General features: G+C 43.8%; 1 protein-coding gene across 1 annotated transcript in view; it reads right to left on the bottom strand.

Moving 5' to 3' along the window:
* ANO2 (anoctamin 2) overlaps positions 1 to 16580 on the bottom strand; it is a 317511-nt gene that overhangs the window by 129885 nt on the left and 171046 nt on the right. The window lies entirely within an intron of this gene.

The raw sequence follows: 16580 nt of genomic DNA, 5'->3' as shown, positions 1-16580 counted from the left end.
AATTAAATAGCCAGGGGGCGTCAGCATAAGGAGGGAAGGTTTATGAGCCTTTCGGGAAGGAACAGGAGAGATGGCACAAGGTGGGCTCTGGGGAATTGGAAACCCCTGGTGTGGGGCTCATGAAACTGTGGTTAACAATCCCCTATGGCGTAACTCAAGCTGGAAGCCCAACCACCTTCCAGATTTCAAGTCTCCAAAGTCTTCTGCTGGACCCAAAACAAGGAAAACTCAGATCGAATCTTGAATCTTTTTCCCACGATCCACCATTCATGATAAAAGGCTAAAAAGGACTGAGGGGGAGGGTGTTCCTATCTCCACCCTTTCCCCCAGGTCTCAGCTGGCCCAAAGACACTAATCTCAAGTTCTTGATGACCCGCCTCAAGCACTGCCTCTATCTGCCAGCTCCCCAGATCTCCCAGAGAAAGCACACAGGAGAGATGTTAAGACTGGAAGAGACAAGAGCCAGTATCAGGGACTGGCCCAGCGCCCGTGACTCTGAGCAACCTCCCTGCTCCTCCTCAGCCTGCCTAGATTCTCTAATACGGCCAATTGTTCCAGCCCATTCTTTCCACTTTCCCACAAGCAGATTATCTGCTGCTCTACCAGATCACTCCAGAGTGACATTCTTTTGGCAAAGGCTCAAGGACACAGAATCATTTTAGCCAAATTCATACTAGTCCCTGATCTCAGCTCACATGTCCAAGTCTCTGAGTCTAAACGAAGGTCAAAAAGGAGCCTCAGATGAAGACTCATTCCTGTTCCTACCAGCCAGACTTGGATTAAACAATGACCAAGAAGGTGGGGAGGCTGGCTCAGGACCTCAACTGGAACCAAGACCAAGGGAGATAATACTACAAGCCCAGGAAACATCAGCCAGGTACCATGACTGACGGCCGTGCTGCTGCTGCCAGCTTCGCTTCCTGCCCACATCAGCAGAGCCCAAAGTAGCCTGAACTGCTCCACTAATGGAATAAAGGTGAGAAAATATTGAGAGCTGGGTTCTAACCTGCCGCTCCTCACCCTCGTGAGTCGTAGTGGTTCCGTCGTCCCGTCTGCAACTCTCCCTGCTCGCCTTCTTTCTCTCTAGTCTTCCCTTCCTTCTTCCACCTCCTTCTCCTCCTCTTCTTTCTTTTTAATGAGGCTTCTTATTTTAGCTTGCATTCAGAATTCACATTTTCAGAATTTTGAAGGTGCCAGTTTAGCATTGCGGCACGAAGTGGTTAGAAGCCCCAATCCTAAACTATACATGACTGGAGAAGCAAAGACGGGAAGAGCATAAAATGCGCTCCAGATTCAGAGCCCTTTAAATGCTGCATTTCCATCATGCACCCAAGGGTGCAAAGGCCCACCCTGGGCACTACAGGGAGATACACTGTCAAATAAAAAATGGCACTAAAGTAAAGAACATCATATTAAGTCACTTATCAAGAGCTCTTCTGTGGATTAACAACACTTTCCACAAGTCAATGATGTTTGTGTGTACATGTTGTGAAGCTGGGGGAAAAAACCATCATCCCAACAACAAGAAAAACTTTCCATTTCTTGGAAGTCAGACTAACCCTACTTGCCCGCTAAACTGTTCCCAGAACTTAAAGTTGTCAAAGGGAGTTTCACACTTTTTTGGCTGATCATTTACCAACTGGGACACATTACCCTTTGGAGCTAAAACCACAGTCACCATTTGTCACACTGATTCTCCTGCCAAAACCTGGTGTCAGTTCAACTGGTGAGATATCTTCACTGGAGGCGCCCCACGATCCATCCATTGCCCCTTCCCCCAGAATCCCTTTACCACACTAGTGATGGGGTTGGAAGATGGTGACAGTTCCAGGGTTTGATACAAGCGACCCACCCACTCCCAAGACGAGATAAATGGGTCCCTGGACAGAACTGGACCCCAGCATCTAAGATAATGACCCGCCTATGTCTATCTAGGTCATCTGCTCTCCCCATCACATATGCAAAAGGAACAAAAGCCTCCTGCTCTCCATAAGGGGCACCCAAGGCAACGGGAAAGTTCCAGGACATGAAGGAAGTGACCTGACCCACCTTCACTCACCATGATCGATTATGGCAAAAGAGGCAATCGCATCAGAGCTGCCTCTACATCCCAGTGATGTGTCGAGGGTCATGTCTGTGTAGTTCCTTCACCAAGCACAAAAACGCATGCAGTGAGGAACCCAGTACCTGAATAAAAATCTTGAGCTTGCAGTAATCTATCCTACTGATATAACCTTCCTAAAGTAGCCCAAAATTCAGAAAAAAATTATAAGCACAAGTGTGTTCATCACATGTCCAACAACAGGGTAAGGGCTAAGGAAACCATAAAACACCCCTATGTGGAGACATCATGCCACTGGCAATAATGCTCCTGAAAGAGTATTTAGTAAGATTAGGAACTTCTTATGTTCTAAGACTAAGTTTAAAAATCATGATACAAAACTAAATATATAGTATGATTTTTTTCAACAGTGTGACAATATACACTAAAAAGGGGTTTAAAATAGTTTTTCTAGAGATGAGATAATAGATGATTTGCTTTTCTTCTTTACATTTTACTTCTCTTTTTAGGTTTTCTACACTTAGCACATATTACTTTTATACTCCAAAAAGATGAAAGTTATCCAACTGGACTAAGCCGTGGTTTTAGGGGGCTGGCAATGAACACATTGGAGGAGGATGTGCTGAGGCGGAAGGTGGCCAGATCCCCAGAGTTATTGTGCTAGTCGTTGACCCCTACCCAATAATCAAGCACTGGAGGTGGAAGGGTCCAGAGCGGCCCCCAGCCCCGTCCATCCTGCAGTCCAAGCTCTGGTTTTGAACAAGCTCTTTCATGACTCCATCTAGGTCCCTGGGCTGGTCACTTCCCTTAGAATAATCCAGCTGGCAAAGGGCACACAGTGGTGTTGGGAGGATTAATTCATTCATGTTTATAGACAAGCTTGCTGAGATTCTTGGATGGGAATTGCTCAATACTAAGGAGTGCAAGTATCTGGCTGAGTACATTTCCAGGGCAAACTTCCTAACAGGAACTCTCTAAACTCAATGCAGATGCCCAAACTCAGGCTAAAATTTATGTAAGTTGGCTGGTAGACTGTGCACCATTATAATAAAAATGAATTGGATGTCAAATGTCCACAGCCAAATGAACACCACTACATTTAGCCTTCCTGCGGAATCATGAAGCTGGGTCCAACCAAACCAGAGGTGGACAAACTCCAGGCCACTGATGAGTGGGACTGCTTGGCCCTGGAAGAGTATTAACTCTTCTAAGGTTATGCATATGTCCCACCACAGCCACATAAATGGTCCAGAGTTGCCGTGGAAATCAGTACAGGTGCATGGGCCCTAGACTAAGCATAAATGAAATTGTGGCATCAGAATGCTGGGAAAGCATGAGGAATACTTTTTAAGAAAAGCAACAGCAATAGCCCCCAGATGAAAAATTATATTTGGGCCATCTGTGGATGAAGGATGACTCATAGAGCAAACTGCCCCTTTGCAAAGGCCAGCACTGAGTGCACATAGGGCTGCGGCCGGCTCCTGATGGTGGGACACAGGGCTGGAGAACTATCTGGGAATGATACAGACACCTTCTCGAGCACTGCTCAAGGTCTGGGACACTATTGTACTGTTTTCCTTCCCCTATCTCCTACCAGTTGGAGGACAAGCCAGTGCTCATTTGTAAGAGAAAATGGAATGCCCGAGTTCACCAGAGGATGTGGAATTGCATTTCCAAAGTTCTCACGTACCCACATTTCAGAGATTTCAACTGAAAGCCAAGATATGAGAAACAAGGAATGCCCTAAGGCAATTGGTTTAGAATATCTTTTTTTCAAAGAGGTTTGATTTAAAACAATTACAGGTGTAGAAGCCTAATTAAATCATGGGTCACTGATTACCTTCCTCCCTGCATCACTCTGCTACAGGATTGTGTAAGACATGTAAGTAACAACATCCTCTGCTTATCTCTTCCATGAAGAGACCTCCTGCCTCTTGCCTCCAGAGTTAGCACATCTGCTGACCCCATTTCCAGTGTATATCTCACCTCGAACTCCAGATCTGGCCTGCTTAGAACAACAGTTCATCATTCTCATAGCAGGTAGTAGCCTAGGAATATGAAATACACCTGTTGATCTGACCTTGAATGGTCAAAAAATTAAAAAAAAAAAAACACAGATCATGCGTGTTTGGGCATATCATGGATTAAGTCGGCTACTAGGTGACCCACCTCTGAAGAGGTAATCTGGGGAAGTAGAGCCTGGCATCAGCTCTCCTCTGGACTTTGTGCACAGTTAGTCATGACAATCTCACCTGCTGCCCATCTGAAAGAACAGGAGACCACACGGACATGCTTCTTTCCGGGAAGGTTGGGGGAATGAATGAGAAAGTCACTGAACACATGGGGAATCCGGGGGCGGACTTGGGGGCATTGCGGGAAGGTTAGCAGGAATTCAGATCACTATTTCTAGTAATGTTGGCGTTTGAACTTATGGAATTGATAAGAGTCAACATGTCTAAATGGCAATAACTTGAGGAGAGAGAAGGAACACGAGCACTCCAGGTACTGAAGGGTATTCTCCAAAGTGTGAGGTCACCTACTTCACTGAAGCAGCCAAAACATCAGACCTCGGCAAACCTACATAAGGGGAGCAGACAAAGACTGCAGATGTGAGGCAGGGAATCCAAGCTCCTGCTGCTGCTGGACAGAAGGACACAAGGCACAGGAACAGCCTAGGAAGCTTCAAAACCGGTGAACAAGGTTGTGGAGCACATTCCCTAGTCTATCATCTAACCCTTCCCAAAATGTAGTCCACCCAAATTCCATAGAAATTCCTGGAGTCTGCTTTGAAGGCGACCCAACACAGTCATGCAGTAGAAAGAGCAAAGCAACCAGAGGTGGAAGGAACATGTTGACATTAGACAAAGGATCACAACTAGTATCACTCATTTTCCCACTTGCTCTCCGACCTGCCATTTCCTTGATCTAGTAATAATAATAATGCACAGGGAGTGATCTCAGAAGACACGGTTCCCAGGATCCCTGGCCACCTGGCTTCTAGCTAGATTCAGCCAACGGGAGGTATAGAGGCAAGGTTGGCAGGTAAATGGAGAGGAGGATCCAGAGCATCTTCCCCTCTATCTATCTGCCTCGTGCAGTGGCTGCACCTACTCCAGACGTCCATCACCTGCTGGACTGCCCTTCCCCCCACGGTCCCACCAGGTGGCACTGGTCCTGGGTTCTGCAACACCGCCTCCTACCTCGGTTCCCTGCTTCCTACAGCTGCTTGTCTCTAGTTGCTCCGCCATCCCCGTTCAGCTTTTCAGCCCTGCTGACACCTTTCTAACTAGTTCATTGTATTTCAATTTCTTCTAATGAACTCCCAGATTTCTGATTTTCTAACTAGATCTTGATTCATGCACTTTAGGACTTAGGAAACCCTGATACTGTCAGTGTCTGCCCCAAATCCCCTCAGGCCTTACTATTATAATTTACAGTCCAATTTCCAACTGCCAGAATTTGCAATTTTTTCAGTGAAAGTCTTTTTTTGGTGGCTTCAGCCTTCTCTGCCCACGTGCATGTTCAAGGCACACCAGAAGTGCAGGAGAATTAACACACACGCACACACTCGCACTCACACATTTGGAGCTGCCCTCAGCAGTGTCTGGCAGGAGCTAGTACACACTGGTACATACGCAGGTCTCTCATTGCTATGGTTCAAATGTATGTGTCCCTCCAAAATTCATGTTGGAACTTGAACCCCAAGGGGACAGTATTAAGAGCTGGAGTCTTTTGGGGAAGTGATCAAGTCATGAGGGCTCCACCTCATGAATGAATTAGCACTCTTATAAAAGAGGTTGAAAGGAGCACTTTGGTGCCCTTTTGCCCTTCTGCCTCCCACCATGTGAAGACACAACAACAAGATGTCATCTGAGAAGCAGAGACTGGGCCCTCACCAGTCTCCAAATCTGCCAGCACCCTGATCTTACAGTTCCCAGCCTCCAGAACTGTGAGAAATAAATTTCTGTTGGTTATAAATTACCCAGTCTAAGGTATTTTGTTATAGCAGCAGAAACAGACAAGGACGCTCACCCCTCAGGCATAGTGCACGTTCTCCAGCAGTGGAAGTCAGCCCCAGCTGCCCACAGTGTAACTTGACTGGCAAAGCTCCCTTCACTGGCTGCTTTTCCTCCCCTCTCTCTTTTCCCCAGTCCTCTACAGGGGTTTCCACCTCCCCCAAAATTTTGTACTGGAATCATTGGCTCAGGGTCTGCATCTGGGGGAACCCAAAATAAAGACCCTTTTTTCTTTTCTTCCTAGTTCTTCATTCTTTACAAAATTTAAAATAATGTTTGGAAAGAACACACTGAGCCCACTCAGTGAAAAGCTGCAAATGCTTTGGACGACGAGCCCTTTCTCACCTGCTAGTGCATGGCTGAGCAGCCATGGTGGGGGATGGAGAGAGAGGTTTCTGTAACCTCTAGTGACTGTCAGAGGAAATAGTCTCGAGGCCTCTGTTTTCCCATCCACAAAAGGGCAATCCCATCAGTTTTCTTTGAAAGCTCCTTTTGACCATCACATGAAAAGAATCACAGGAAGCCAAAACACCTTCTGACCCTAGAGGAATTTTTTTTTTTTTTTTGACCAGCAAGGGGATTGCAACCCTCGGCATAGTGTGGTCCGCACCACGCTCAGCCAGTGAGCGCACCAGCCATCCCCTATATAGGATCCAAACCCGCGGCCTCGGCGCTACCAGTGCCACACTCTCCCGAATGAGCCACGGGGCCAGCCCTAGAGGAATTTTTTGAACCAGCACTTTTAAGGTTTGGGCTCATTAAGGGAGAGAAAGCAAGGAACCTAAAGGGTTTGTGTGTGCTTCCAGTGAATTCCAGGGAAGAGAAATAATGACCTTGGCCCAGAGAGCAAAAGACAAATTTAATTTACACGCGTCTAGCCATATATGGAAAAATCATTTAAGCCTAAAATTGAAAAGCCCAAACTGCAAGTCAGTAGTGGCTAACATCACACATACCAACAGTATGTGCTGGCCTCTGTTAGCAGCTACGCTCTTCCAACATCCCCAGTCACTGCACATTTTTGGGCCTTGTGTTTTCCAGGAAACCATGAGGGTCTGGTCTGAAATGCCATCCTGAATTTGCCCAGCCCCAGCTCCCAGGCTAGATCCGCTTCTTCTCCCCCACTGTGTTCTCATTACACAGGCTGCCCCGTCCCTCTCTAGCCTCTCTTCCATAACCCAGGCCTCGGGGCTCTCCTTATTTGTAACTTCTTAATTTAGACCTAAGCTAGTGGAAATATATACAGTGAGCAGAAAAGAAGGTCTTATTTTAGCCAGAACTTCTGATGCTGAGAAGAGGCTGTCAGTTGAAGAGGGCCAGAGCTCCCCGGCTGATGGCCTGGCCACCCGAGGAGTCTACTTGTGATGAATAATTCACACGCTCCACGCAGGGAGACGTTTATGGAGACATTCTATGTTTCTCTGGCATCCTTCTCTACAAACGCCAAACCACTCTGGAGATTGTAGGTAACGCAATGTCCTCTGGATTAGAAATTGTCAAGTTTATTTTAAATCCCAAGAATTTAAAAGGATGTCCGTGATCAGAAACCCTCAGTGCCCTCTACCACCACACACACTCACACACACCCCACACAAACGTATCCACACACAAGCAGAGAGATGGTGATGAGAGACTGGATGCACACGAGGGCAGATGTACTGCCAGGCCCAAGAGAGAAGTCAGTGGGAGGCCCGAGAGCACATGCAGAAGCCAGCCCAGCTGGCACTTTCCTGGCCCACGGTTTGCTGCAGACTGCTGCCACCCCCAAATAAATCCTTGCAACTTTGAATCTCAGTATTTATCTTTTTAAGCGTTTCTGCTCTTGACTGTCTGCTTTACTCTTAAATGTCTGTAGAACTTAGGGAGTTCTTTCAGCAGCCGTGCAAAAACTTTCTTGGTTCACAGTACTCTTAATGTCTCAGCAATTTTTATTCAGTTCGCCAGGCTAAAAAAAAAAATGCTTAACAGTTCCGTTTATTAAGTTAAGTCCAAATAACTTCATAAGTATTTGTGTCCTAAAAACTTAATAGCCATTGGGGAAAAATACACATAAGTTAAATAATATTTTATTTCACGCTTAACCCTAATTACTTACTATTAGGATGTGTGCACCTGTTGGGCACTCTGCAAGTTCTCCAACCTTGTCACATGGACACACCCCTCATGCTGCCTGTGCCACAATGACTTTGTGCAGTACCTGTGCTGCATCCACTGAGAATTCAGCATCACTGAGATACGATGACATCGAAAGACACACAGTACTATCTAACAATGACACTGCTGAGACAGTATTGTGTGGTGTCCAACAGATGGTAAGTATTGTTTGTGCTTCCCTTAAAAATGTTCAAAAATTCCACATCACTTCTGTGAATTTGGGGCAACCTGGGATGCATTGGGGCATAGTCTGGGAACAACAGTCTTAATGCCTTATAAAACTTTCTCAATAAAATGACCCCATTTGTCCATGACTTTCTCCATGTGTGTGTGTGCGTGCGTGCGTGTGTGTGTGTGTGTGTGTGTGTGTGTGTGTGTGTGTGTGTGTGTAAGAACCCATTGAATTCATACATGAATAAAAATGTGTAAGTAAAGGTCTGGAAGGATATAAATCAAACCATGTAACTTCTAGGAAGACAAATGACATTGGGAGGAGATGAGGTCTGGAGACTATCTCTATTGTTGGAAATTTTCTGGAGGAGAATATTTTTATGTATAATTTATGTAATTATAAACAGACAAAAACTATTTTAATGCATCTGCACACAAACACTTTACCTACAATGCCATGTACAATAGCACTAAATTTTGTTCAAAGAGGGTCAGTACCGAACTCCAATGGAGGGGACTTATTTATGGAAGGTGCCAGCCAGGGCACTGTGGGCACACCACAGATGAGTGTTTCTCACTCACTCACTGAAATCCCTTACAGCACTTTCCTTCTCAAGAACCTTCCTTGTGTTCTCATTTCCCACAATGGCAATGCTCAGCAGGTGCTGGTCAGTCAGAATCCCCTGCAGCTACTTCCAATCTCAACCCCTCGTGCCACCTTCCCCAAGTCTCCCTGCTTACGTTCAGCTCACATTGTGATTCAATGAGGTGGCAGAGGAGCCCAGCTGTCCATTTGGTGGTTTGGGGCTGTTGCTTGAAGGCTGCTGGGCAAGGACTACATTTCCCAGCCTTCCTGTCATCTGCTGTAGCCTGGTGGCTGCATCCCACCAATGAGGGAAAGGGACACAGAATCCAATTCCCAACTGTTCCTAAGAAGACACCCACATCCCATAGTCAAACACGACTGACACCCCCCCCCCCCCCAATTCCTTTGCTCACCCATGTCTCTTGGCTGGAACGCCCCCGTGGGGACGAGACCACAGATGAGAAATGGAAGCCAGTCCATGAGAGATAGAGCCAGAGCCAGAGAAAGTAAACAAAAAAACGAAAAAATCAGAGTAGAATTAGAGTAGAATAAAAATGTATGTATGTACATAAAATTGTCAGGGCGCAGCCTTCGGTAACAATTCTAGTTTGCAAGATATGTTTCAGCCAGGGAGCTGCATTGTACAAGGTGACCTGTTTCCTTGTCCTTCCTACCAAATATGAGAAACTCAAGGGGAACAGGTGTAAATATGTTACAATCCCTGGGTTTCAGGGCTGCACAAACCCTCAGGGTGGCAGTCCTGATCAGACAGGCTCAGGGACTGGTGGGAGGACCAAGTGGCCTGGTTCCTTCCCAAATGTCCTCCAGCATGGAGTAGAACCCAGGCCTCTTTCCTGCCAGATATTCCTCAGTTCATGCAGTAGTGTAGGAGAGAACAAAGGTCCAGGATGTCCCCAACAATTCAGAAGTCAGCCCCTAAGAGTGAGAGTCCATGAAACACCCAGATAATAAAGATGATTGGAGACCTCAGGCACCAGCGCCGATGAAAAGATTCAGCAATGGAACCAAGATCAAGCCTCACCTCAGCTTCTCATTTACTGTGGAAATCTTTGGCAAATTGAGTTTCTTTCTGCACCCCAGTGTTTCCCTTTGCCAATGAGAAACCTTCTTAATTCCTAGGAAGAGTCTGAGAGGATTACTTTGGTTTTTTATATGTTTGACCCTCAAATGGTTATTAAGTCATTGAGTGCCTTCAAAAAAGGGCCAGAGGGATCTGTGCTCTGCTCCTCAGAACATTCTGACAAACCACCAAGGGCCTGTGTGGAAAGCCTGGACGGTGTCCTTCTTGGCCCGGAGTGAGAGGGCCGGCCGGGACCCCTCCTCCTGCTGCCTGGGCCTCCTGGCTCCCCGCGGGCTCAGGCCACCCCCCAGCCTCCCGTTGCTGTGGTCCCAGCCTCCTCAAAGGCCATGCAATCGTGCATCATTTATTCCACATGTTTGTTTGCTGTGCTCGCCAGAGCCATCTGTCATAAATGTTTCAATGCTTTAACTTTAGATGAGTTTTCTTTTGAAATACTTGTCCCCAGGGTGGCGCACTGAACAGTAAACTAACACCCATCTACTGCGGGCCTCCTCTCGGCATGTGCTCTCCTCCGGCTTCCATGCTCCCGTGAAACATTCATGAGACGCAGCACCCCACGCTGTGCCAGGCAGGGACGGGGGCTGGAGCTGCGTCCACACGGGGTAAATATTTGGGTGACAATAACTTCTCTGAACTTATTGGTAACTCCCAGGACTAGTTAAATAGGATTTTTGTTCAAATGTCCTTTTAGCGATATGTTTTATAGGAGAAGACTCTTAAGACCCACATTTGCCATCTGCCCAGCATGCTCCTTGCATATTGACACAAAATATGGACTGAACAACTGATCACTCATGTAACCCATTCATTATGTCAGTCATAAGCATTCTTGTGTTTTTTGCCAAATTTTTATTCCTGTTCTCCAATAGCCTTTCAACTCTCCCAAGCCAGGACCCAGCTTGCAAGTGATCTGAGGCTAGCAGGTTCTGAAGTCCTGACTTACTGACTGGAATTTTGTGCAGTCTTTTCTCAGATGCTCTCAGATCAACTCTCTGCTGTTTCCTTCCTCTGCTCTGTGTTACAAGGTACTGGCCCCTGGAAACCACATTTCCCAGAATAAACGTATCAACTGGCTTTTGGTTAGATTTGGCCAGTGGGAGGTACTGGTGGGAGCCTAGAGAGCAGGAGGGGAAATTCAGGGTATTTCCCCCCACTCTCTCTTTCTTGCCTCATGATCCCATTTGCATCTACCTCTCTTTTTCTAAGGCCTTTATAATTAGTCCCTCGTAGTACTTTCCCTCTAGTAAACTACAGGGCATGAGCTTTGTTTTCTAAGTGTGCTCTAACTAATACAAAGTTTACTGAAAGGAAAGGAGGTGTGGCTGAAATTAGAAGGGCTGAGTGAAAGGTCAGAGGAACCAGAGGCGAGTGTCTGGGGCCATCTTTAGCACCATCCATCTGCACTCAGCTTAGAGCTTACCATCTCACATGAACAGAGAAAAAACCTGCCCTGCAGGGAAACTTCACAAAACCTCCAAATCTGTCCACGAGAAACTATTCCAGAGAGGATTAAAACTGATCCAGGAAAAAAAAATCCAGCCTACTCTTTTATTAAAAGTTCCAGACTCCATATTCTTCCTTGGAAACAATATATATCTGTGTTTATATTCCTGAATCCTCCCTACTGTCTCTTGTTATAAACTGAGCTAATTCTACCCACTGTTTTGTCCTCAGTGGAAACAGAGCATCAGCCCACCAAAATTTACAGAAAACCACTGGAGTAGGGTAACAAATTTGTCTCTTACCCATCTTTCCAATAAATACCACAGTCCTTCCTGCCTTTAGTTTAAGGAAAGAGAACGAAACATAACTTTTTAGGGGTGTTTGAGGATCCGTTCAAGGAAAACATTTGAGAGTCACAGGAGATAGAAGTTAAGAACATTGCTTTGGAGTCAGACTGCCTGGCTCATCCTCTGGCTCTGCCACAGATTAGCATTGAGCAAATTACTTCTCTCTCTAAGCCTCAGTTTACACATCTGTGAATTGGGGATCATAATGATTTTGAGACTTAAACAAAACGACACCTGTAAAGCCTGGCACATGTCGAGCACTCCTTAAATGTTACTTACAATTTTATCATGGTTAACATACACCCATGCCCACGTCCTTGAAAATGGATAAATAGATATATAAGAATAGCCAAATTACTACCATATGAGATAAATAAGTGAGGGTTCAACCCCCAAAGTGATGGGCTGATGACCAACATCATCTGTGCACATCAGCAAAGAAAATCACTGGCTCTCAGAACTGCAGAGCTACATAATCCAGTCTCCCCATGTCACAGCTGAAGCAGAAGAGACCCAGGAAAGGCTCCGCTACCTGGTGACAGCACTGTGATTACTGTTCCAGGGTTCTGACTCCTAGTCTGCCAACCTTTGGGCCTTACCATGTTACCCCTCCCCAGCGTGGATATACGAGTACAGTTATCACATCATTACAATATGGAACATCTCATTTCAGATCAGCATCCCGCTGACAGGAGACAGTTAAAAAAAATTTAAAAAGCAAGGGGCCACAGCTAGCATCATACTTAATGGTGAAAGACTAAATTTTTTTCCCTAAAATCAAAAAGAAGACAAGGATGTTCATTCTCACCACTTCTATTCAACATTGCACAGGAGATCCTAGTCAGGGCCATTAGAAAAGAGAAATAAAATACATCCACACTGGAAAGGAAGAGGTAACACTATCTCTATTCACAGATGTCATAATCTTGTAAATAGAAAATCCTAAGAAATTCATTGTACAAGATACAAAAATAAATTGTATTTCTATTTACTAACAATGAACAATTCAAAAATAAAATTAAGAAAACAACTACATTTGCAACAGCATCAAAAAGAATCAAATAATTATCAATGAATTTATGAAAAGATATGCAAGATATGCACACTGAAAATCATAAAACATTGCTAAAAAACAAAGATCTAAATAAATGGAAAGATATACTATATTCATAGATTAGAAGACTTACTATTGTTAAAATGTTAATACTTCCCAAATTAATCTACAGATGCAATTCAATCCCCATCAAAATCGCAGTTCGTTTTTTTTTTGTTTTTTTTTTTGCAGAAATTGACAAACATCATGAAATTCGTATTTCAAAACTTACTACAGTAATCAAGACAGTGTGGTACTGACATAAGGACAGACATACAGATCAATGGAATAGAATGATTATCCAGAAATCAATTTAGGATCTTACATTTATGGTCAATTGATTTTTGATGAGGGCATCCAGATAATTCAATAGGGAAAATAGTCTTTTCAACAAATGGTGCTGGGACAACTGAATATCCATACGGAAAAAAATGAACTTGGACTGGTACCTTATATCACACACGAAAATTAACTCAAAATGTATCGTAGACCTAACTCTAAGAGCTAGAACCGTAAAATTCTTAGAAGAAAACCTGGGAGTAAATCTTAATGACACTGGATCAGGCAATGAATTTTTAGATATGACACCACAGCACAAGTGACAAAAGGAAAAATAGGCAAATTTAACTATTTCAAAATTTAAAACTTTTGTGCTTCAAGAGATATCATCAATAAAGTGAAAAAGACAATCTACAGAACTAGAGAAAATATTTGTAGATCGTATTAGCTGATAAGAGACAGGTGTCCAGAATATATAAAGAACTCTTACAACTTGATAATAAAAAGCCAATTAACCCAATATTTTAAATGGACAAAGGATTCGAATACATATTTTTCTAAAGAAGACACACACAAATGGCCAGTAAGCACAAGAAAAGATGCTTCATCATTGGTCATTAGGGAAATGCAAATTACAACCACAATGAAATAGCACTTCACACCACCAGGATGGGTAAAATGAAAAAGACAGATAGGAAGTGTTGGTAAGAATATGGAGATATTGGAGCCCTTACACGTTGCTGGCTGGAATGTAAAGTAATGACGCCACTTTGGAAAATAGTATGGCAGTTCTCCAAAACACTAAACATACAGTTACCATATGACCCAGCAATTATACTCCTACGTATATACCCAAGAGAAATAAAAGCATATGGCCAAACAAAAACTTGTACACAAATGTGGATAGCAGCATTATTCATAATAGCCAAATAGTGGAGACCACCCAAATGTCCACCAACTGATGAATAAATAAATAAAATGAGGCAAATCCAAAAAATGAAATATTATTTGGCAGTAAGAAAGAATGAAGTACCGATATATGTTACAACATGGACAAATCTTGAAAAAATTTTGCTAAGTGAAAGATGCTAAAGACCACATATTATACGATTCCATTTACCTGAAAGTCCAGAATAGGCAAATCTACAGAGATGGAAGACTGATTAGTTGTCCAGAGCTTCACAACTACCGGGTACAGCATTTTTTTGGAGTAATAAAAATGTTTTAAACTTAAATTGTGTGGACAATTGCACAAATTTGTGAATATACTAAAAACCATTAAATTGTGTGCTTTAAATGGGTGAATTTTAGGCTGTAAGAATTAAATCTCAATAAAAATGTTAAAAAAAATAAGTGGACTTGCTATCTATAAAATTAAAAAAGAAAAAAGGCAATGGGGCCTTGGGGGTTAGGTGGAGCTGGGTTTGATTACCAGCTCCCCAGCAACTAGCTGCGTGCTCTTAGGCAAGCTTCTGCACTACTGTGAGCTCAAAAACTGTAGCTTTTTATCATTCAGCAGGAAGGAAAGTAAGGAGAGGCTTACAGCGAGGGCAGAACCAAAGTGATCCTCTGGGGTGAAAGGAGCACATCCAAGACCACCAGCTAGACTTTGATTTATTCCGCAGTCTCTGCCCATTCCCCAGAAGAAGGTACCATTCCTAAATACCCACCACACAGTGGTGCCCCAGAGCCGTGGTGCATGATGAGTACTGACCACAACTCTTCCCGCAGGCAAGAGCAGCATCCCTGCATCAGACAGCAACACATGCTCCATCTTTATCTCCCACCTGTGGCTAGATTTGTAGCAGGGACAGAAGCATTGGCAATGCTAACATATTTGAGGAAACACTAGCAGAATCCTGACGATCAAGTTCTAGGCCATTTTTATCTCACACTGCTCACTGGGGAAGGTCGTTCCGCCCCCCCCAGTGCCCACAAGGCATTAGACGCTTTGAGCTTTGCATTCTCAAGAGCATAATGAAAATAGATGTTGAATGCTAAAACATAAACATATGTATCATTCATAATGCATTCAGATGTTTTTTAATTATTCATGGTTCCTGAAAGTTATTTGACCTATCATGCATATATATCCAAGCGATGTTTACATCAGAAACAGCCTCAATGTATGCAATTCCAGCTCCTTGCATTCCCGTCTGTGGAATTAAAATTAAATGAGTCAGTGGTCAGTAAAAGTTACATGTGAGTTCCATAAAACTATCCATTGTATATTGCTCTGTGGTGGAAGTTGCTGAAGCTGACAGAACATAGAATGCTTGCTTTCTGATGAGGGTGACCATGATGATTAGTCTTTCCTACAAATGAATTCATTATTTCCCTGAATAATTGGTGGTTTTGGACTTGCTCTTCATTTAGGAAAAAGAAACTCAGAAGGCCACCCTCTCTGTCTTCTAAATCCTGTTTTCTTAAAAAAAAAAAAAAAAAAAAAAAAGCCAGTATTCTGGGCTCAAAAACACCACATTCTTCTGTTTTGGTGCTTGCATAAATTTGCATGTTAACATGAATAGTTCCAACTTAAAGAATGTAAAATAAAATAAAATTTGAATTTAAATCCAAGATGAAGAAAAAACACATGTAAGAATAACAGATTTTCAATCTTATTGATTTTTTTTTTCCAGGAACCAGATTAGGAAAGACAGAAACACATACACACGCACGCACACGCACACTTTTGGTTTCAAAGAAGGGCAGCATTCAGTGACAGGCACTGCTAAAGAGGTCCCCCTCCCCACACACATACTATGAGTGTTTACGGATTGCAGCACAGATTCTGAAGCTCTGTTTTAATGACTGAATGCCACCATAAAACTCAGAACTATGACTCAGAGAACATGCTCACCATCAGTTCCTACTTCTGGAGGCCCACCCAGATAAAACGAAATATAAGGAACCTTGTGTGAGTAGCTCACGCAAACACAGGCGTGAATTTGCCTCCACCGACCCTGAAAGCCATTTCTCACTTTATTTTCTCATTTCCCCACTGCAGTTGGAAGGCAGTGTGGTATAATGGTCAGGTGCACAGACTTCGGAACAGACAGACCTGGGTTGGAATCCCAGATCTACCCACCACTTACTGGCTGTGTCACCTCTGGCACATGACTTAATTGGTAAGACGTAACTTTTTTCCTAAGTTTTCAGTTACATAACAATAGTACCAGCCTGATAGGTTTATAGCAAGAATAAAAGGAGATAATATAATGCACTTCGAACAGTGCCTAGCACACAGCAAGCATTTAGTGAGAGTTATCTGTCGGGGTGGTGTCTGGTACAGTGGTGATTACTATTATTATTCAACATTTAGTGATG

This window comes from Cynocephalus volans, chromosome 1 (assembly GCF_027409185.1).
Source record: "Cynocephalus volans isolate mCynVol1 chromosome 1, mCynVol1.pri, whole genome shotgun sequence".
Classification (NCBI taxonomy): domain Eukaryota; kingdom Metazoa; phylum Chordata; class Mammalia; order Dermoptera; family Cynocephalidae; genus Cynocephalus; species Cynocephalus volans.
Note: the sequence above shows the minus strand (reverse complement) of the source record. Positions and strands in the feature narration are given on the sequence as shown.